At 41.6% G+C, this 22,504-nt stretch overlaps 1 long non-coding RNA gene and 1 pseudogene across 1 annotated transcript in view; one reads left to right on the top strand and one right to left on the bottom strand.

Annotated features, from left to right (window-relative positions):
• The window catches only part of LOC148091643 (uncharacterized), a 51,333-nt gene extending 36,022 nt beyond the window's left edge, over positions 1 to 15,311 (bottom strand). The window contains exons 1-2 of the long non-coding RNA XR_015715524.1: positions 15,113 to 15,311; positions 14,069 to 14,188 (exon numbers count right to left, since the gene is read on the bottom strand). This is a non-coding gene — a long non-coding RNA (uncharacterized LOC148091643). The remainder of the gene's footprint in view (positions 1 to 14,068; positions 14,189 to 15,112) is intronic.
• Positions 4,081 to 7,260, top strand: LOC107537902 (neuronal PAS domain-containing protein 2 pseudogene; annotated as a pseudogene).
• Positions 15,312 to 22,504: the final 7,193 nt, after the last annotated feature.

The following is a 22,504-nucleotide window of genomic DNA, read 5'->3' as shown; positions in this document are numbered from 1 at the left end:
CTATTAATACTCTTCCTGTCAAGAAAAAAAAAAAAAAGCCTTACAAAGTCTTGACCATTGATATTTTAACCAGCTTACCCTTTTGTATTTTGAGGGAAAGTCACTATACCATGGACCACAAGTTTCCTCGAAAGCTCCAGAGAATCAAACAGTTGGAAGAAAGTCCAGGGCTAAGATAACCCAGAGACTAGAACCTGCAGCAGAATGGAGTTTTTCCAAATTAGGCATTAGGAGATGCAACAGATAGGAGCAGCTGGAACTGGAGATATCCTTGTTATTCTCTGAGCTGGAATCATGCTGGCAGGAGCTTTTACTAACTAAATTTATTTGCAAGTTCTCCAAAGGGAGTGATCGTATTGCAATCAGGGTCACTTTTCATAACACATTTCTTTGAAAACAGGTTCCTAGGACCTTGTAAAATATTTGACTTTTGAACTCAATGTAAGTATTTAAATGCCATGTACATTACATGTCCCAACTACAAAAAATGTGATGAGTTTAACTATTCACTGAACTGGAAACTCCAGTAATATTTATGACTTATTACAGCATGCAGTCTTCATTTTGAAAGACTTAAAGCCTCCAGGAGGTATTTATCCAAAATTAGCATCCAGTAACAACACCTTGGGATATCCCTGTTTTTGGCAGTATCTGTAGCCAGATCTGGTTACAGTTAATAAATCTAATGCTGGAGCCACTGACCTCAGGAAGACAGGTGTCCTCTCCAACAGCAGGTCCATTCTGGTCAATAAGAAATATGCTTGATTAAATTGTCTTGAGGCCTGGTCTGTTTGCTCAGGTATGTGGCCAGCAGAATTAATGGAGTTTTCATCTCTTCCCAAATAAGTTGCTCTGTAATTAAGCAAGCATTACACTTCCCCAAAGAAATCATCCTTTGGCTAAATACATAGTATTTATTAATTAATTCAGTATTTATTGAATATATACCTACTATGTGTCAAGCACTTAGCTGGTCATGGAGATACCAAAAAAAATGTATTTTAACTTTAAATAATTTAAAATTTTTAATTGTTCAATTACAGCTGACATACAATATTATATTAGCTTTAGGTGTACAACCCAGTGATTATACATTATACAACCTACTAAGTGATCATCCCGATCAATCTAGTACGCGTCTGACACCATAGGTAGTTATTACAATATTATTGACTATATTCCCTGTGCCGTACTCTGCATCCCCATCACGATTCCGTAACTACCAATTTGTACTTCTTAATCCCTTCCCCTTTTTCAACCATCCCTCAAACCCCTCCCATCTGGCAACCATCAAAATGTTCTCTTATGAGTCTGTTTTTATTTTGCTTGTTTGTTTATTTTGTTTTTTTAGATTCAGTTGTTGATATGTATTTATTGCCATTTTATTATTCATATTTTTTATCTTTTTTCTTCTTCTTAAACAAGACCTTTTAACATTTCATGTAGTACTGGTTTGAGGATGATGAACTCCTTTAGCTTTTTCTTGTCCGAGGATTTATAAATAAATAAATAAATAAATAAATAAATAGTCACCATCTTGGCAGAGGTCCTTGTCCCTGATCAGCAAGTGGAGGCAGGGCTCCTATTACACAAGGGGGCAGGGAGGAATATATGTGTAACTCAGGTAACTCACATGGGTGCCTCTGGCACTCTAGTGTTGAACTGTGACCTTGAGTGGACAGTGTAGTAGTCCCAGCCTGAGAAAGGTATGGTTAACAAAAGCTCACACCCCTCAGAATGGAGAAACAGGTAGGAGCTGCTCCCTGAACCTATGCAGAGAGGCAAATCTGTGCAGCACAAGGATGGACTGTGGCAACCGTGGACAGGCATGCTGTTCAAATGTCCTTCCAAGAACTGATCAGCTGCAAAGGGAGCAGTTAACCGACAGCTTCAATTTGCAGCGCCTTTAGGATCTGCTACAGTATTTGAGCTGAGGCCATGCTTTTCCCCAGCAGTACCCAGCCAATGGCTGAGCGTGGCAAAGATCTGCCCAACACCCTCACTTATGTTTGGGAATTTCTCTACCCAAACTCTAACTATGGGGTTCCAACATGAGCAGTCATGCTCCTATATGTCCTGGCTCCTTTAGCCAAGGTTGATTGGTTAAGGAATGGGTGCCTGCCCGGTTGGTGTGGCTCAGTGGTTGAGTATCAACCCATGGACTAGGTAGTCACCGTTCGAGTCCTAGTCAGGGGACATGCCTGGGTTGTGGGCTTAATCCCCAGTAGGGGGCATGCAGGAAGCAGCCAATTGATGATTCTCTCTCGTTATTGATGTTTCCATCTCTCTCTCCCTCTCCTTTCCTCTCTCTAAAATCAATAAAAACATTAAAAAAAAAAAGAAGAAGAATGTGTACCTGACCCAAGCTAGGCCACTCATAGTCCTTCCTTTGGATTTTTTTCTTTTTAATCTATAATTGAAAAGAGACTCTCCAGTAGAGGAAAGTGTAAAAACTAGAATTGGGAGCTGTTGTTTTCTGGCCATGTGAGGAAGTTAACACAAACAGAAGCACAGAGACAAGAGAGAGTGCCTGCACCATTCAAGTTCTCGATGTCAGCTGTACCCAGCTCTCTAGGGTACAGAGATTGTTTCAACCTTTTTCTTCTATTGAGTAAGGTAGTCTAGTATGCTTCCAATAAATATTCTAATAGAAGTCAGATGTCACATAAGTTCTGTCACACATTTAGAAGAACCCAAATGCCCTTTCTCTATTGTTTTCCCCAATTTACATATAAGGAAACCAAGGGTACTTTATTTATTTATTTATTTATTTATTTATTTATTTATTTATTTATTTATTTATTTATTATTTATTTATTTGATGTTAGAGGAAGAGAGGGAGAAACATCTGTCGGTTGCCTCCCATACAAGCTCCAACCAGGGATCAAACCTGCAACCTGGGTGTGTGCCCTGATGGGGAATTGAACCTGCCACCATTAGTGTATGGGACAACGATCCAACCAACTGAGCCACACTGGCCAGGACAAGGATACTTTATTTTTAAATAAAAAAAATAAGATATTCTACCACAAATCCTTTTAATAGAGGCTCTGGAGAGCAGACATCTGAGATATGCAATCTTTAGCATTTTAGTCTCTCGCCCAGTGATGCCTGCTCAGATCTGTGGCTTGAGCAAGACAGGCTTTTTACTGCAAGTGTCCTTTAACACCTTAGCAAGGCCCACTTTGAAATAAGGAGAGTAGCAATATACACAAGCAAACTAATAATTTTCTACATATACACATTTTAGAACCTTAAACTGGGACTCAAGGTTTGACAAGTATGAGTACTTACATGGGCAGAACATGTAAATGGGGACAATCCTGGAAGTCCAACAGAGACTTCTGGAAGGCCAAGTGCCTCACTCACTGAGGCCTGAAATCCAGTGACAACGAGTCACCCTTTTATGTGAGCATACACATAACCTCTACTGTTTTTTAAAATTAAACACTCTGGAGAGGTATAATTGAGTGCAGAATGCCTTCTGTACCTCAGGGTAAGAGGAGCAAAACGGATGCAGGGGAAGGAATAACGGAGAGGCCGGGAGGAGCAACGAGTGGGGAAAAGCCTTCCAACCCCACCACTTAACTGAGACGTCTGTTGGTACCAGGACCTTACCTCTAGAGCAAAGCTATCCAACAGAAACATAAAATGTACCACACATTTCATTCACATTTTTCTAGTAGCCACAGTTTTTTTCTAAAAACAGGTGAAATTAATTTTAATAACATATGTATTTAAACTGTATCAAAAATATTATTTCAACATGTAGTCAATCAAAAATTAATAAGCTATTTTACATTCATTTCTTTCATGTAAGTTTTTGAAATCTAGTGTATATTACATGTACAGCAAATATCAATTTGGATTCTCAATGCTAATTGTATTTAGATTTCCCAAAATTTAAAATTAAAAAAGGAGTTTCATATACTAAGTTGTTCAAAATACACTTAAATTTTTCCAATAACTGAATCAAATATCAGTTTTTAAATTTAAATTTAAGCTAATTAAAATAAAGTAAAATTAAAAATTCAGTTTCTTGGTCACAGTAGCCACATTTCAAGTGCTCAGTAGCCATATATGGCTGGTGGCTACCACATTAGACAACACAGGTAAAGAACATTCCATGAGTGCAGAATGTGGTATGGGACTGTGCAGCTCTAGATAGTTCTTCGGTGTACAGTAAACTTCATTCACTACTTGGCCCGGCAGAGTCAGGGAAGTGGGTTAGGTACATAAAACAGGTTCCGTAACTTTTCAAAAGCCTTGCTGTGCCCCTCCCTTGACTCCCAAACAAAGACTTCTCCAGGTCCCCTCTCCCATTCTGCCCACTCCTATGCCAGCAGGCCAGGGAAGAGCAAGGCCTCCAGTCAGAGATTCCAGTTTTAATCTCAGCTCATCACTTACCAGTTCACTTGCAACAGTTAACTTCTCTAAACCTTAGTTTTCTCAATCATTAATTATCTATAATATTTTAAAGAATTGTTGTAAGGAGTGCCCCAGCTCAGCCCTGTGTTTAATTTGTGAACAGTTTTTGCTGCTACTGTTATCATCAGCCCTTTCCTGCTTATCTGTTCAGATGGCTTTTGCTCTGAAACTCCAAGTCCCACATGGCCCCTTCTTTCTACTCTGAACTAGAACAAATGATTAACCTCACAAAACAACCATCAACATTCTTTCCAAGGACATCTATGACCTCATTAAGTTCAAACCCACAGACTCCTCCATCTCTCTGCAGTGTGTAACACTGTTGCTTCTCCCTCCATATCCTGGTTCTTCTCTAACATCGATCCCACAGACCATTCCTCCTGTTTTTGCAAAGGCAAACCTTCTCATTACTGCGTCCTAGGCCTGAGCTTTCCCCAAGCTACAGTCTCATTTATTCCCAGGCCCCATCAGTGGCCCTAACCTGAGGACTTCTAAACCTGTACCTGCAGCTCCCACTTCGGATTCAGGCCCAACTCATTACCCCCTGCTGGCCTCTGCTGCTTGATCTAACTCTGAACTCATCCTTGCTCTCTCAAATCAGGTTCCCGGGGAACCCAGGTTCTCTGGTTGCTGTGAGTGGGAGAAGGGAACACACACTGACCCCAGCCTCCTGTGTGCCACACCCTATGCTGGTCACCTCATTCAATTCTCAGGACATCTCTGTGAGGAAGGAACTGCAACCTGCATTTTTATAGCTGGGGGGAAAAAGACTCAGAAGAGGAAGGAACCAAAATCTAGGTCTATCTGAATCCAGACTGCAGCAAGAGCAGCCTGCCTCTCGCAGGAGCCCATGGGCCAGTGCAGGCGCTGGCCCAAGAGCAGCTCCCTGCACCCGCTCGGGCTCCGGCTCTGGCTCCCAGCGGCGGCGGGAGGCCTGTCTGCCCAGCCCAGCTCGCACCCGGGCGCCGGCCACCCCGGCCCGCTCCAAGGAACTGCATAGAAAATCTAATGAAGATGAGAAAGACGGGGCAAAGAGAGCTTCTTGAAACATGTCTGAGAAGAAACGTCGGGACCAGTTCAATGTTCTCATCAAAGAGCTTGCTCCATGCTTACTGGCAACATGGGAAATGGACAAAACTACCGTGCTGGAAAAGGTCATTGGATTTTTGCAGAAACACAAACAGAGCAAATGGAAATCTGTGCTATTCAGCAGAACTGGAAACCTTCCTTCCTTACTAACGAAGAATTCACACAACTGACTTTGGAGGCATTAGATGGCTTCATCGTCACCATAAGGAAGGATGGCAGCATTCTCAGTATCACACCTCTCCTCGGGCACTTACCGTCAGATATCATGGATCAGCATTTGTTAAATTTCCTTCCAGAACAAGAACATTCAGAAGTTTATAAGATGCTTGTGACGATTCCCCCTCCCCAGATACTTAAAATCTGACAACGATTTAGAGTTTTCTTGCCATCTTCTCAGAGGCAGTTTGAACCCAAAGGAATTTCCAGCTTATGAATACATAACATTTGTAGGGAATTCTCACTCCTTCAATAATATGCCTAGTCCCTCCTCTAATTACTTTGACAGCACCCTTTCAAAGCCTTGCCGGGTGCCACTCGGAAAGGTCTGCTTCATCACTCCTGTTTGCCTAGCAACACCACAATTCTTAAAGGAAATATGCGTAGTTGACGAACCTTTAGAGGAATTCATTTCAAGGCACAGCTTGGAATGAAGATTTTTATTTCTCAATCACAGAGCCCCTCCAACCATAGGATACCTGCTTTTTGAAGTTTTGGGAACCTCAGGCTATAACTACTACCACATTGATGATCTAGAGTTTCTGGCCAGGTGCCACCAGCACCTGATGCAGTTTGGCAAAGGGATGTCATGTTGTTACTGGTTTCTGACCAAAGGCCAGCAGTAGATTTGGCTGCAGACCCAATTCTACATCACCTCCCACCGGTGGAACTCCCAGCCTGAGTTCATCGTATGCACACACTCGGTGGTCAGTTATGCAGCTGTCCGGATGGAAAGGAGGCAGGAGATGGCTTTGCAAGACCCACCATCCAAGGTCATCCACCCTTCAGCACTATAAGGACACGGGTTCAAGCCTGGAGCTTCAGCAGCACTTTAATCCACCCTTCAGCACTATAAGGACACGGGTTCAAGCCTGGAGCTTCAGCAGCACTTTAATGCACTTGAGGTGGGCACCTCAGGCCTTAACACAAGTCACTCACCATCAGAAGTCACTCACCTTAAGAAGTTCCCATAAACCCCTGCACACGGCCATATCATAATCCACCTCCACTCCAAGCAGGCTGACGGCAGTGGCTAGCACCACGGCTGTGCCAAGATTGGCCACCCTGCCCCAAGAGCTCCCTGTGCCAGGGCTCAGCCAGGCAGCCACAATGCTGACTCTCCTGCCTGTTCCATCTTCCTGTGACTTCACACAGCAGCTCCTGCCTCAGACCATTTTTCAGAACCTATCTGCCCCACTCACACAGTTTCCAGCACAGTTCAGTATATTCCAGGCCATCAAAGACCAGCTGGAGCAGCGGGCATGGATCCTGCAAGCCAATATCCGGTGGAAGCAGGAGGAGCTCCAAAAGACCTAGTGGTAGTTCTGACTGGTCCAGGACTCCAATGTCCAGATGTTTCTGCAGCAGCCAACTATATCGCTGAGCTTCAGCAGTGCCCAGCAGCCCAATGCTTAACAGCAGCTCTCGCAGAGGTCAGCCCCAGAGACCCAGTCCCCACTCATGTTCTTTCCAATCCTTAGGACCACCTTCTATATCATTCAATGGATTGACACTCAGCCAGGATAACTAGTATACCATCTACCCCATAAAGGTTTGCAGGTTAGTGAGGGAGACAGAGAAAATACAGGTAAATACAGTGGTGTGGCAAGTGCTAAGATGGGTTCCTATGGGAATGCACAGAAGGGGCACTTAACTCAGCCTTTGGGGTTAAAAAGCCTCCATCAAAGAGAAAATACTGCGTCACTGACCACTGAGTGTGTGCACACGATGAACTCGGTCGGGCTGGGAGTTCCACCGGTGGGAGGTGATGTAGAAGTGGGTCTGCAGCCAAATCTACTGACATCCCTTTCACTTGTGTTAAGGCTGGATCAAGAAAGACTAGTCAGAATTAGAAAGGAAGAGAACCGAGCAGGAAGGATGATGCCAGGCAGAGGTAGCAGTGAGTGCAAATGCCTGAAAATAGGGAAAGAGAGTGGGGAGGCTGCAAGCGGTTCTGCCTGGCAGGTGCCAGAGCAGCAGCATGAGACAGAGGTGAGCATAGGCCAGCTAGCATCTAAGTGGAGAGTACAGGAAACCATTAAATGCTTTCAGCAGAGGAGAGACAGGTTCAGATATTCATATGAGAAAGATTCACTCTAGCTGCAATGTAGAGAATGGATTTTAGAAGAGCCCAAAGATGGGACAGCAGAGAGGCCAATGATCTGGCCACTGCCATAGCCCAGATAAGAGAGGATGACAGTGCGAATTAAGGTAGTGGCCCCCTAGATGAGGAGTGGAGAGAAATCCAGAACTGAAACGGTACAGGTGATCGATTACATATTATTAGATGTGGTTAATTTTTCTGGTTATGATATAAAAAATGTGGTTTTCCTTGACAGTATCAACTGGTTCATGATTTTCTATCTTGAGCCTCTTGCTCCCTTCCCAGCTGCGGTGCTTCCTCCATCCCGTCTTCCTCAGCCGCTAAGGTTTACTGCAACCTTGGTTCAACGTGCGGGGGTGGGCACAGTCATCTTTGGCTGGCAACTGACTCCCAGCCTAGACTTTATTAACTTCCTGATGTGCTGAATGAGAATTTAGTTTGCATCTCTCTCTCTCTCTCTTTCCTCTCTCTCACCCAAAGAGGTTGTATCACCATTCTCGGTTTCTCCATTGACTGCCTTTGAAACCTATGTAAGCTCCACTTTTCATTCCATTAATCATATAGCATCTCTTGACTGCCTACATATAAGAGGAGGGTGTTAGTAGCCTACACTTCCCATCACCTCTCAAGGGGAAAGGTTTGTTTTTCTTTTGTTTTTTAAATATGGGAGATTTTTTTTTTTTTTAAATATATCTTTATTGATTTCAGAGAGAGGAAAGGAGAGGAGGGAGAGAGAGAGATAGAAACACCAATGATGAGAGAGTCACTGATGGGCCCACAACCTGGGCATGTGCCCTGACCGGGAATCGAACCCCAATCTCCTGGATCCCAGGTCAACACTCAACCACTGAGCCACGGCCAGCCGGGCAATGTGGGAGATTCTTGATTAGGCTTAAATGGAAAGGAATCAATGAAAGTAAACAATTGAAGATAAATGACAAAACAGTTGTTGACGTGAGGTCCTTGGAGAGGCAGAAGATGAGTTCTCCTCCATAATGGCACCACCAATTTCCTAGCACAAGTCTTAGAAACTTCTGGAACATGTGGAACTCCTTTGCACCCTGGGTCCAATCATCTATAAAATTCCATAGATTCCATCTTTTCAATTACCATCTTTCTGTTCTTTTCTCTTCTGTACATGGCGTTCATTATATCTGACTTGTACAACAGATTTCCAACTGATCTCTCTTTCTCCTCACTTTCCCCATTCACACTGATGCCAGGTTAATCTTCTCAAAGCAGAGTTCTCATCAGCTTACTCCCCAGTTCAAAATCCATAGTCTGGCTTTGAAGACCTTTCACAATGTGGTCCCAGCCCAGCATGGGTTAATGGAAGGTTCAACCAGGGAGGAGTCAGGTGAAGGACAGGGGCAAATGGACTGTGTTTCCCTGGTACAAGCATAGTTCCTCAGGCCCACTCATTCAGAAAGAGCTTCAGGGCCCTTCCAGAAAGGGTAGAGGCTGGTTAGGCACCCCAAATATGTCTATTACCAAGTCAAGTAACCATTGCATGGGCTCTAGTTCAGAAATTCTTTTAATATTTCCTTTAGAAATTCACAAAAGAAGAAATACAAATAACCAATAAACATTTAAAAGTTCAACATTACTAGAGTGGTAGCCACGAGAAAAGGTGTGTACCATTTTTTAAAGGGCTTCCTTTGTGTCCAGTATTAAATGAATCAACAGCTGGACAGTTTAGCTGGCAGCTGCTTCCTTCACTTCTCTGGTCTGAGTCCTTTGGGGAACTGGATACGCCTGGAATAGGGCACTAACTACAGAGAGCATGTGAGGCATGTACCTCTGTGTCACAGAAGCTCTGACACTGAGCAAGATTATTTTTAGAGGTGACCTTCTAGATTCCAAGGAAAAGTAAACAGACAGATGCACATGATTTCCTCTGAGAGACTCTCGGTAAACAAATTGGCATGCATGCGCTTGCTATTATCATATATTTGGAATCCAGTTCTCTTAAAGAGCAAGTTCAGGTGAAGAGCTTTACTGAAAGCTCAAAACCAACCAGGATGAAGAGAGGAGTAACTGAGTGAAAGTTCACAGCTTTTAGCTACTCAGAAAATTGCAGGTGAAACAACTTAGCGATTCCAAATTCTTGGAAAACATGTTTTAAATAGTTTCGATACTTCCGCATGAAAATATTGCTAAAACTTATTTTATTTCTTTCCTTTTGTTTTGTATTATTCTATTTGTTTTACCTTTGTTTTTCTTGTGTGATGTGTTTATTGTTTTTTAAGTGAACATGATAAAAAATGGGGGGGGGGGAATCTCGGTAATCTTGCCCCTTAATACTTTGCTGTATAACCATGAGCTATTTTTATGCATTTACTTATATCCATATACAGCAACAAAAATACTGTCTTATAATTTCTTTTGCCATCTAACACTATATCTTGGGCATCTTTTCATGCTGGTATATACAGGTCTCTCTCATTCTATTGATGGACATTTAGATCATTTCCAGTGTTTTACTATTACAAATGATGGGTAAGGAAGTATCTTTGAACAGATACCTTTGAGCACTCGCAGTTCTGGAGGCTATAGAGGTAGCAATTGACCATAGGTTTAGGAAGTAATAGATTCTACTTAAAACATCTCTTATTTCTCACCTTCCTTTCTTTTTTTCTTTTTTTTTTTTTTGGTTTGTTTGTTTTAAATCATATCTTTTTTATTGATTTCAGAGAGAGGAAGGGAGAGGGAGAGAGAGAGATAGAAACATCAATGATGAGAGAGTCATTGATCCACTACCTCCTGCACGCCCCCGACTGGAGATTGAGAGTGCAACCCAGGCATGTGCCCTGACCAGGATCTCCTGGATCCTAGGTCAATGCTCAACTGCTGAGCCACGCTGGCTGGGCTCACCTTCCTTTCTTGACTTGAAGGCACAAATTTAGTATAATTTTATTTAATTTGATTACTTCATAAGCAAGGCATATTATTGCCTGAGATATGTTTCCTCAAGTTGTCTTAGTTCTGTCAGGTTACCTGCCTAGAGTTTTCCCTCTTGCCCTTCTGATTTTCTACTTCAAATCAGCCAAGGATTGGATATTAAATAACTAAGCTTATTAGAACTATATGTCAAGTGGTGGGATCTGAGTGTGAGTCTAAAGTTTTCATATAAGTGAAACACAAGAGTCTTACTACCTTTTTGTCAGCTATTTCGGCCACTCAGGACAGTTTGTGTGTGTGCGGATGCATGTGTGTGTGCATTTGTACTTCCTAATTTTAGCAGCTTAGGAACATATTGCCATGTTCTGGATAGATGAGTTGATATTATATATAAATATAAATATATATTTATAAAATATTATATGTAATATCAAATTGCTGAATGCCTGAAGGTATTCAGAGCCCTTTGGATTTAAAAATTTGCCCAATTCTAAGGAAATAAATAGTCAAAGGGTCAAACAATTAGTCAATGCTGTCAGCATTTGGCCAAGGTCTATTTAAAGGACAGTGAAATAAGACTCCTTTTCCATCCCTTTGCTGATATATAATGCCACCTTTGGTTTCGTCATCAGTAATGTCAGGAATAGTATCTGTGGGAGGCAGAATAATGGCTGCCCAAAGATGTCTACGACCTAATTCCTAAAATCTATGAATATCTTACTTTACATGGCAAAAGAGACTTTGCAGATGTGATTAAGAATCTTGAGATGAGGAGGTTATCCTGGACCATACAGGTGAGTTCAATGTAATTACAAGAGTCCTTAAAAGTGAAAAAGGAAGGCAGGAGAGTCAGAGTGGGAGATGATATGTTGACAGAAGCAGAGGTCAGAGTGATACTGTTGCTGAAGGAAGAGACCATGGGCCAAGGAATGCAGGAGGCCTTTAGAAGCTGGAAAAGGCAAGGAAATGGGTTCTCCTGAGAGCCTCCAGAAAGGAATACAGCCCGCTGCAGTCACTTTGACCTTAGTCCCTTGAGACCATTTTAGATTTCTGACCTCCAGAACCGTAAGATAATTTGTGTTTTTTATAAGTCACTGGGTTTATGCTAATTTGCTATAGCAGCAATACTAAATTAACACACTGTCTTACCATAAAGCAGTGCAAGTTCGAGTTTTGACTGAAGGACAACTGTTTTTAGTGTTTTAATCAAATATTTAAAGAATGTGAAAATGTTTAAAGAATAAAAACTAAGCTGAAAAAGTAACCACATAACCATAATAATAATAATAATAGTTAACATTTAGTGAGCACTTAATATACCAGACATTGTAATTTACAAAATTTCATTTAAGGCTTACAGCAATCCTATGAAGTAGGACTATGGCATTAATCTGTTTATTAGACATACAAGAAACTAAATATAAAGGAGATAAAGAATTTAATTAATTTTAATAAGCAAAGAGATTAGCTGAACTTTCCAGTGGGAAGTGCAGAATTCTATCCTCTTAAATCAAGCAGGAAAAAGTTAAAAGTAGTTTTCATAAAAATTAGACAAAAGCCACCTTGGCCAATATGGCTTAGTTGGTTGAGTGTTGTCCTGTGCACCTGGGGGTTGCCAGTTTGATTCCCGTTCAGGGCACATGCCCACTGCAGGTTCGATCCCCAGTGGGGGGGTGCAGGAGGCAGTCAATGGATGTTGTGTTCTCACATCAATGTCTCTCTCTCTCCCCCTCTCCCTTTCTCTCTCTCTAAAAATCAACTTAAAAATTTTTTAAATTAACTAAAGGTGAAGCTTGTAAGATTCCTATGGGATAGGTGATGCCCTAGGTTGTGAAAATAAATTCCATCTGAAATGCTTTGAGTTCCCACTACATGGCAAGGCAGCTTGCTTGTCCCCTGTCCCATCTGTTACAAGGGACTCAGCCTGTTAACTGACAGACTACATGGAACCCCCAAAAGATGAACCCTTACCTCCCCCATCCTCCGGCCTCCATATGGAATCTTTGACCAATAACCCTGAAATTATAATCCCAATCTCAAGCCTTTGACTGACAATCTTGAATCTGACATAACATCAGATTAACAGTGCTAAAATAAATCTGTTCCCCTCCATTGGATGTCATTGGTTAGTGACTGCAACCTAAAATAACATAGACCTGATGAAGAAATTACTATTTTTATACATATACCTTTATTTCCCTCAGTTTTTATTTAGAAAAGTTAAAGAAATTAATATTATTTTAATGACACCTTACATTTACAAGATGTAGTAAAAACCTTAACTCATGTTGCTTGCATATTATGCTCTGTATTTAAGATACCTGAAATGCTTTAAAGAATCTCACAGTTGGAAAAAAATCTGACTAATTAGACTAATTTTTAATTGAAATATTTAGGATTTGACCATTTAGGGCTGTAGTAGATATTTAAACACTTAAGTGAATTTTATTTAATGTGTAGGTTTGAGTTTCATGCTGCACAGATGCCTAAGAGAATTTGATGTACTAGATTTACACTAACACCATAACATTTGTTGAGGGCTTACTACTTGCCAGGCACTGTTTTAAATGCTTTGCATGCACCAACTCAAGTCAGGCTCACAACTCTGAGTTGCATACTATTGCTTCCCCCACTTTCAGATGACAAAACAGAAGCACAAAAAGTTACATAACTTAACCAAGGTTATACAGCCAACTAGTACAGAATTCTATTAATTTGCTGGGAGCCCACACTCCTAACCAATACCCATTCAGTGTGCAGGAAGACTCCTACAGGAATACTCTTAAGGACTCAGAACTGGGCAGACAATAGGCCAAGATGATATGCAGAGTATAAATATGCCTTGTTAGGGGCTTAAAGTACCTGAGACAATCAGATTCAGCAATGTGTGAATTTGACATATTTAATGAAATTTATAAACTGTGTAAATGTGTAAGAAATTTTGATTTGTTACATTTGTATGCTTTTGTGACTTTAATACGTAATGTTTAAGAAAATTCTATCACATTTATAGATAGTGTTTAAATGGAACATTAAATATATCAAATTAATAAGCTCACTGAGGATTAAAAAACAAGTGAAAGTTTTATTTTTAACATAAAATTGATAGATTTATAAATGAATTGAGATTTGTGTGTTCAAATACTTAATAACAGCTAGGCTTAAAATTTACAACCCTAATAAGTTAAATATCAATTAAAACACAGACAGCTTGACGGGCTCCTTCCCATGCACAAAAATTGCCTCTGACATTTAAAATCTCAACCGACAGTTGACAGTTATAGCCCTATTTTGCAGAGGGGGAAACTAAGGTAAAGAGAAATAACTTACCAAGATGATAGAACTGAGAAGTGGTGGTTCCTCCATTCCAGCCCAGGTGACACCAGACTTCCAAAGCCAGCACACTCAACCATTTTCCTATACTGCCTCCAGTGTATGCAGCTTCTGTTTCTGTAGAAAACAGTATCAATTATGAATACATAACCTGGAGGAATATGCACCGATGTAACAACACTGGTCTTTCCTACAGTGGGAATTATGGAGGTCTGTTATTTTATTTCTGCAATATTTGAGTAAAATATATTCTCTACCCCTTCACCCCATTTTTTCAACGAATCTCTTTGCTGACAATTTAAAATTAATAGAATTCTGGGCCTTTTTATATTTTATTTCCTTCTCTGTGCTGTCAATCAGCATTTTGTAGTCATTTCTTAATATCTGCCTCATGAGTTTGTTTTTAATTCCTGCTTATACTTCAAATACCCCTCAGACAGGCATCATTCCTGGGTGAAACCTTTTCTTATGCCTCCATCCTTATATACCCTAGAAATAGTTACTCCTTCAGTTATGCTACTTTTTACCTAGCACGTGATTTTATTAGTAAGTGTGTAACACTGAATTATAGTTGGTTTTCTATCTTTCCATCTTCTCTCTTGGAGTGTGTGTTTTATGTATGTCTTTTCTCAAGGCCTAGCACAGAATTTGGTTGGCTATGTCAAACACATCTTGCAGTTGCGGAAGCTGAAATATGCTTTGCATAGGCAGTTGTGTAGTTTTTTTTCTGTCTTGAAAAGGCTTACTGCCTTTTGGCCCTTTAATTCTTTGTCTAGCATTGGGGTAGATGATACAATCGAGATTTAAGCTGAACTAGAAGTGGAGGAATTCAGTTAAGAAGCTGTCACAAAACTAGAAAAACGGAATCATTTGCAAGGCGTTGAGAGTGGAGCCGTGTCACGCACTAACATCTGGGAGGAAATGAGAAACTCATCTTAAGCTGGGCTGCTTCAGTGGTGGAAACCTGGGGATAGGGCAGTGTTTCGGATGGTGCCGCCCCGCAGACCAGCTAACCCCCCACCACTGCTCCTGCGCCCTCACCATCTCGCCTGGGCTCGGCCTCGATGACACCGGGGCTGGCACCCCTCCAAGGCTGTGGCCAGGGCAGGGAAGTGAAAATGAAAAAGAAGCTGCCCTGATTGCCCCCTCTCGGGTTGGCAACTCGCACGGGTCACTTAGGCAGTGTGCGGGGACGGGAAGATCCGCGAGTTCCCGGACTACGGCCCTCTTCAAAGTCTGCCTTCTCCTCCGGGGCAAGGGTCCCCTCTCCAGTCCCCCGCCGGCTGGCACAGCGCCACCGCCCACCTGGGGGGGCCCTGCGGCCCCGCCCCGCTGCGCCGCTTTGGCCCCTGAAGCCCCGCCCCGTTCCTGCGCCGTCGGCGTCCCCGGAGGCCACGCCCTCTGGGGGGTCGCGGCGCCCCCGAGGCTCCGCTCAGCTGGGCGGCGCGGGGCGGAGCGTCGCCGCGCGCGTTCTCTCCCCGCCCTCTTTCCTCGCGCCCCTCACGCGCTCCCGCTCCCCGCGTTGCTGCTCTTTCCCCGCCCTGCCGAGGGTCGCTGAGTCCCACAAACTCGTCGGAGAGCGGGCCCGGCACAGCCCGGGTGCCTTCTACCTAGGCCCCCGTGCGGGCTGGGGGACACGGCGCTCCAGCGGAGCCCCTTCCCCCAGGGCCTCTCCGTCGGGGGCGCGGTCCGCGGGCGCGCGGAGGGTCCGTCTGGGCGTCCTTCCTCCAGGCCCTCGCGGTGCGCCGGAGGGGGAGTGACGGGCAGGGGCCCGGGGAAAGGCACTGCGGGAAAGAGGAGGAGGCTCCTGAACCGGGAGGTGCCTGGCCGGAGAAAAGCAGGGAGCAAGGACAGGAGAGCACGGAAAACATCTAGAGGCAAGTTCACTGGCAGTTCAATGGCGAGAATCTCACCATCAAGAAGTGTAAAGTCGCCCTGGCCGGTTGCTCAGTGGTTAGAGCGTGGCCTGTGGCCTGAAGGCCCGGGTTCCATTCTGGCCAAGAGGACATATGTCGGTTGCAGGCTGGACACCCTGCCCTGGTTGGGGCGTGTGCGGGATGCAACCAAGCCATGTTTCTCTCTCTCTCCATCTCCCTCTCTCCCCCTCCTCCCCCTCTCCCCCTGTCTCCCTCCCCCCACCCTGCCTCCCCCCACCCCCTCTCTCTTCCTTCTACTCTTTAAAGCACTGGAAAAAATATCTTTTGGAGAGGAATTAAAAAAAAAAAAAGCATGAAATCATGAAAGAAAGAAATGATGAGTTCCTAGATTTCTATTTGAGAGGCCCCAGGTAAAAATTTAGAAATATAAAGTTTATTATTTTATCCCACCTAGTAATGATGAATTGAGAACAGGCTGTATGCCGGACACTTGCTGTTCATTATTTCACTGAACCTTCACAACTCTGAGATCACTATTATCCTCTCATTTCACAGAGAAGAATCCAGGCTCTGAAGAGTTATGGTAACTTGCCCAAGGTCACATGGCTAGTAAGTGACCAGTGTAGCACTGAACTCGGGTCCCCATGAGTGCACCACGATGTACTGTTTCAACGGGTGCATTTTATCTGAAGTATATCCCAGTAAAGTTAAATTTTAAAAATCATGCAGAATGAATATGACCTTTTTATTATAAAACTCATCAAAGAAATAGCATGATTTGACACATGACAGTTTCTGAAGAAAAACAGATGGAGGTGATATAAATATGTTAGTAACATCACATTGAAAGACTGGTAACCCTATAATCAAAGTCACCTATATGACTTTCCCAAACCAGATACAGATGTATAGAAATATCAACCAGGATGCTACCATGGTAAGGGACATGCAAGTCTGTAGTATAGTGGAAATCAACCAAGCGAACACAGAATTGGAAAAGACACCTGAAATATGATACCAGAACTAACAAAAATACGTTACAAGTACAAGGCATTAAAAAGTTAGATACTTTTCTGAGGGGTATGTGTTAAATTCACATTTTATGTGTATAATGAAGTGTGTATTTTACTAAGCGTGATTATAAGCTGTGCAGCAGAACATACACGATTTTATTTTCAATTTAAATTTATTTGGACAGTTTGTCAAAATAAGAAAGCCACCAATTGTTAGTGCTTTTGTGTTTGAAGTATGTGTTTGTTTTTAAAGAGAATATATTGACTCATTTTATGATGTTCCATTTTGAAGTTTACCAGTTTCAAGAACATTTTGAATTTAAAGCTTTAATTAAAATTTATAAATTAAACATTTTGTGAATTGGGTATTCTGAATAATCATGGTTGCCCATACATATGTAGAAACAGGGCACAGAATAGTTCAGTTATTTTCACAAGTGCCAAACCCGGCTATCTTTGAATGCTTAAACTGATAGCTGCTGAAGAAGCTGGCAACTAGCACAAATAAAAGAAAGCCCCAACAAAAGCCTAGTCTCTTTAGCCAAAGGACCTGGAAAAGCACATCCTAGCAAGACAGAAAACCATTAGGCAATAAGCGCTGTACTCTAGCCAAACATGACAAAAAAACACACAGCTGGGGCCCCAGCCCCACCCACACCAGTAGAGGCCAAGTGGAAAGCTCAGACTTCCACTTTTGCCATGCTAGAATGAAGTGCACCAACCCTCCCCATCCCACCACCACCACCAGTGTGGTGTCAGGGGAAGCCTAATGGAGACTTCCACCTGGTAGTCATGAGGCCAGAGGCCACTCACCCCACCCCTGTGGTGTCAGTGGAGTCCAGTGAGGAGCAGCATTAAGGCTCTCCTATCCCTTCCTACCAAGAAGGTGTCAGTGGAGGCCTAGTGAAGAGCTGAAACTCCCATCTCTACCTATAAGTAATGAAAAGTACCCTCAATTTAGGTGTCAACAGAGGCTGAGAGAGTCCAGTACCCAACTGGACCTCTACCCCCAACTGGCAATAGTGAGGTGGCCACTCCCTTACCCCCCATCTTCCTGCTGGAGCAATGTCAGAGGAAAACAGCTAAAACTGAAGTTTTAAATAAAATTCGTATGGTCTCCTTTGAAGCACTAAAGTTTTTAATTTTGATAAAGTCCAATTTATCTTTTTTTGTTGTTGTTGCTTGTTCTTTCGGTATAATCTCTAAGAACCCTTTGCTATATTCAAGATCATGAAGATTTACTCCTATGTTTTTTATAAGAGCTTTATAGTTTTAACTCTGACATTTAGGTCTTTCATTTTGAGCTAATTTTCATATATGGTGGAAGGTAAGTGTCCAACTTCATTCTTTTACCTGTGGAGGTCGAGATGTCCTAGTGTTCCTTGTTGTTGTTGGTTTTTGTTTTTCTTAGAGAGAGGAAGGGAGAAAGAGAGGGGGAGAAAAAGAGGGGGAGAAACATTGATCAGTTGCCTCCCGCATGCACCCAGACCAGGGATCAAACCCACAACTTGGGCATGTGTCCTGACCAAAAATCAAACCTGCCACCCTTTGGTGCATGGGCCAGATGATGCTCCAACAACTGAGCCACACCGGGCAGGGCTTCCCAGTGTTGAAAGAATATCTTTCCCAATGAATAGTCTTGTCACTCTTGTCAAAAATAATTGATCATGGATGTATGAGTTTATTTCTGGACTTTCAGTTCTATCTTATTGATCTATATGTCTGTCCTTATGCCAGTACCACTCTGTTTTGATTACTGTTATTTTATAGTAAGTTTTGAACTGTGAGTCTTGTGACTTTGTTCAACTTTTTCAGGATTAATTTGGTTATTCTGGGTCCCTTGCAATTCCATATACACTTCAGAATCAGTTTGTAAATATCTGTAAGAAGTCAGTCAGTGGCAGTTCTATAGGGGCTGAGTTGCATCTGTAGGTAAGTTTCAAGAGTGTGTATATATATATATATATATATATATATATATATATATATAAAATTTATTGATTTTAGAGAGAGAAAGAGGAAGAGAAACATTGATTTCTTGTTCCATTCATTGGTTGCTTCTTGTATGTGTCCTGACTGGAGATTGAACCCTCAGCCTTGGCATATGGAGACAACACTCTAACCAACTGAGCTACCTGGCTAGAGCAAGAGTAGTGCATCTTAATAACGTTAAGTCTTTTGGTCCAACAACATGGATTTTTCCATTTTCTTATATCTCCTTTAATTTCTTTCAAAAATGCTTTATAGTTTTCAGAGTAGAAATTTTGACCTTCTTTTGATAACTTTATTCCTAAGTATTTTCTTCTTTTCGATGCTGTTGTTAATGGAATTACTTTCTTAATTTCATTTTTTAATTGTTCATTTCAAGTATATAAAACTACAGTTAATTTTTATATATCAATCTTGTGACCTATAACCTTGTAAAATTATCTTCTAGTTCTAATAGTTTTTTAGTGGATTTCTTGGGGTTTTTATATATAAGATGATATTATCTGTGACTAGAGATAGTTTTATTTCTTCCTTTCTAATCTGGATGCCTTTTATTTCTTTTTCTTGACTAATTGCCCTGGCCAGAATCTTTAGTACAATGTTAAATAGAAGTGGTGAGAGTGGATATCCTTGTCTTATTCCTAATCACTGGGGAAAAGCACTCAGTCTTTTGCCATAAAGTCTGATGTAGGCCCTGGATTTTTTTGTAGATGCCCTTTTTCAAGTTGATGAAGTTCTCTTCTGTTCTTAGTTTGTTGAGTGTTTTTATCATTAAAGGGTTTTGGATTCTGTCAAATGTTTTTTTCTGTGTCTATTGAGATTGCCTTAGTCTCCTTGGGCAGTCATAAAAAAATGCCATAGACTGAGTGACATTAACAACAGAAATTTATTTTATCATAGTTCTAGAGGCTAGAAATCTGAGGTCAGGGTGCCAGCATAGGTAGTTTCTGGTGAGAACTCTCTTCCTGGCTTGCAGACACCTACCTTCTCACTGTATCTTCACATGGGGGAAGAGAGAGACCAAATTCTCAGGTGTCTCTTCTAATAAGAGTGCTAATCCCATCATGAGGTCCACATCTAAACCAAATTACCTCCTACAGGCCCTATCTCCAAATACCATCACATTGGGGTTAGGCCTTCAAGGATGAATTTGCGGGGGTGGGGAGAGAGGCTTGGACTTAATTGGGTCCATAGCAGAAATGACCATGTGATTTTTGGTTTTTATTCCACTAAAATGATGTAATAATTAATTTTTATATGTTGAACCAACATTGCACTCCTGGGATAAATCCCATTTGGTGATAGTGTATAGTTCTTCCTATAAGTTTTGGAATTTAGTTTGCTGGTATTTTGTTGAGGATTTTTGCATCTGTATTCATATGAGATACAGATAGCTCTCTTTCTGGAGTAGGTCCTCTGTCTAAATTGTTTTAGGTAGGTCAAAGGTTTTTCCTAGTCTTTCATTCCTTAAAAATAACCAGCTTAAAATAATCAGTACCCCCCAAAAAAACATCTTTAGGGGTGGCAAACTCTGCTCCCCCTCAGGTAGAAAGCTCATTTTGGGGCTTATAATATGTAAGACAATTTTGGATATTGGTTTTGGTCGTGGTTGGGCATGAACTTTGGTCACATTTTTCTGAGTAGTTTTAGTTCTCTACTAAAAGATTGTGAAAGCAAGTTTGGCCTGAGTTAGCCAAAGTGGACACCAGTTTCCTGAGGCAACAATAAGCTGCCCACTTCATACCATCATAACCTACTTTCAGGCTAGTTTCTAGACAGGTGGATGGTATTAAGGCCCTGTTGCTGGTGTTCTTGGATTCAGAATATTTATGACTGCTTTTGATACCTTTATGTTCAATGTCCAATCAAGCAGTAAACGTCATAGAACCTGTGCCCAAGAGATCCAGAGCCAAGCTGGCTTTAGGCCAGTTTAGGAGTGTAGATGACTCAGGTGGTTCAGCAGCATCTCTGTTTGGAAAGAGGAATTTGACCCTGCCCTTATCATGTTATGCGACTCTCCTAACCTTTGGCAGTTCATTACTGATAGGGAAAAGCCTGAATTTCTCCAGCACCAGGCTTGATTATGCCTATTGTGCCTATGTTTGGTAATTCAGTAGTGACGCCATCTAGGCCTGGGCTTTTCTTTGTGGGTAGTTTTTTGGTTTTTTTAAATTACTAATTCAGTCTATTCAAATAGTCTATTTCTTCTCGAATTAGTTTTGGTAGTTTGTGTCTTTCTAGGAATTTATCTATTTCATCTAAGTTATCTAATTTGTTGGTGTACAATTGCTCATAGTAATCTTATCACTCCTTTAAACGGAACTAAATGCTCCTAAACATGACTCATACTTTCCTGTCCTTTCCATTTTGCACTTGGAATGCCCTCGACATAATCTCTACCTATTGAAATGTATTGAATACCTACTGGGATCAAAACATTCCTCAGAGTACTTTAGGAAATACATGGACAGATAGATAAGGTCTTGGCTTTTGAAGAGCTTATAGTCTAGCATAATATTTCCTAAAATATGTTTTTCAGAAGTCCTGCAAGATGTAACTCAAAAATAAGGTTCTATGGTCAAAGACATGAGGGAAACATTGTATATCATTCCTTCTGTAGGTGATTCATAATTCTCATTGGCATGTTAATTGCTCTAAGATGTTCTGCCATAGAGAAGCCCAGTGTTTACCCCAGTGTTTTCCCAAAAGTGTTTGACCACAGAACTCTTTCTTTACATAACATCTATTAAAAACCCAAAGAACTTCCCTTCCGTGGAACACACTTCAGGAAACAGTGGTGTAGATGAAACAAACACCCAAGTAATTGCAGTGCAAGTTAGAATGTCATAACTGAGAATAAATCCTTAAAATATGAGTTGGAAGGACTGGAGAAAAGAATGAAGGGAAGGCTGAGAAACATAAATGAAGCATTCCAGGAAATAGAAAAGCAGAAGAAGTGGGGATAACAGTTAAGCCAAGGGAAGAGAGAGTTGTCAACAATGCCAAGTGCTGCAGAGAAATCAAAGAAACCAAGAAATGGCTCTTAGATTTAACAACCTTGAAGTCAGTATTTCAGAAGAACAATTCCAGGACAATGATGGAAGCAGATAAAATGAAAATAATGAATAAGTAGAATAGTACGTGAGCTCCAAGACAGCAGGGATTTTTACTTACTGATGTTCCCCAACATATAGAACCATGCCTGGTATATTGAAAGGTGTCCATAAATATTAGTTAAATAATTTAATACATGGATAAATGCTGGTTAAAAAAAAAAAAGTAGAGGCAGTAGGGGTGATAAAGGAGAGACTAGAATAATTGTATTTAACGAAAGGAGCAACTTGAACTTGCTTTTAGACAGAGGACTTAAATGGAAAAGTGGAAATCAGATGCAAAATAAGGAAAACTAATGGAACACTACAAAATTGAAGCAAGAGGGAGTGAGAACAAGGCCATAAATAGTAGAATAGGAGGAGGCAAGTCGCACATAACGAATAAACTAAACTCATTCAAACTCTCTGCGAACAGATTATTCCTCATTATGGGTTCCATAT

The sequence above is a fragment of the Miniopterus natalensis genome, chromosome 13 (genome assembly GCF_054644295.1).
Source record: "Miniopterus natalensis isolate mMinNat1 chromosome 13, mMinNat1.hap1, whole genome shotgun sequence".
NCBI classification, from domain to species: Eukaryota; Metazoa; Chordata; class Mammalia; order Chiroptera; family Miniopteridae; genus Miniopterus; species Miniopterus natalensis.
The sequence above is the reverse complement of the archived record's forward strand: the minus strand, read 5'-3'. Positions and strand labels throughout refer to the sequence as shown.